Source organism: Rhagoletis pomonella, unplaced genomic scaffold (genome assembly GCF_013731165.1).
Source record: "Rhagoletis pomonella isolate Grant_MI unplaced genomic scaffold, Rhpom_1.0 Rhpom_scaffold_00003, whole genome shotgun sequence".
NCBI lineage: Eukaryota > Metazoa > Arthropoda > Insecta > Diptera > Tephritidae > Rhagoletis > Rhagoletis pomonella.
Genome location: NW_023458557.1, coordinates 13,952,707 through 13,953,978, shown reverse-complemented (window position 1 = coordinate 13,953,978; position 1,272 = coordinate 13,952,707).

Below are 1,272 nucleotides of genomic sequence, written 5' to 3'. Positions count from 1 at the left end.
ACACATGTGGACATATGGCGCCACATAGTGTTGGAAAACAAATATAAATTTACTTATTTATTACAACAGATAGTGGTCGAGATTTTTTGCTTTAATCTACGCCTAAGTGGGAGGTTCTACCGCCCTTTGTTTCTTTGCTAGAGCTTCTCAAATATTGCAAAAACGCGATTTTTTGACAGTATGACCTCATTTTTCTTAAAATATGAAGCTGATGGAAACTTTATGCTTACGTCAAAAATAGCGATAACATTTGCTGCATCATTTTTTTTCTATTTTTGTTGGCCTGTGTAATAAGTATTGTTAAATAGCCAATACCCGCATATTTGCGGCGCCTTCAAGCACCTTTCGAGCTGTAAAATAATATCTCAATTCTATTGTACGCATATCAATAATACAGGTATCGAATTTCAAGCAAATCGGACCATATATAAGCTTTTTTGGAATAGATCGGTCTCTGGTCCACCTTTCAGAAAAAAGTATCCCTACCTACGTGCCAAATTTCAAGCAAATCGGACCATGAGTAAGACTTTTTCGAATAGATCGGTCCCTGGCCAAATTAACGGAAAAAATGGATCCTCTATACTAATCGAGGCAAAAGGCTACCTACGTACCAAATACATTTCTTTAGCTCGACCCCTGCGCCACCTATCGGAAAAATTAAAACTTTGTGCACTCCTCCTACTAAACACCTTTCCAAAAAAGCAGCAACCATTCGAATCGGTTATGAAACATGGGAGAAAATTGTTCCCAATTGATTCATGCTCACAATGAATTTCACAATTATTCGAAAGAGCTTTTCTCAAGGAGGATAACAGCAGAGCTATCCTACACCGAAACGACCAATTTGAGAAGTTTGGCGACATCTCAAAATTAGAGCCGAAATTTCTACTTAAATTCGCAAAAAGCGTTGACATCCTTTGTTATGTCTACTTTAACGAGTAAAAACTAGGTTCAACTGGCAACGCTAAGGACCTACCGGTCTGTGTGACGCTCAACGCCGGCCAGATTAACCTAACCTGACCTATGACCAGATGATCTGCCTTTTCGAGCTAAAATATCCAATACGTAATAAATAATACAAAATTTATCTTCTGAAATCCAAGTTATGAAATATGAAATAATCCGCCTGCAATCCGGATTTATCTGTTACTTTTGGTAAATAAAGGAGAAACGTCAAAGACAAAAGGTAGACAACAATAAGCGCCGCTAAGAAAAACCGAGCGGTTGATTTATTTTTAATTTTCAATGTGATGATAATCGAACTATTATGCA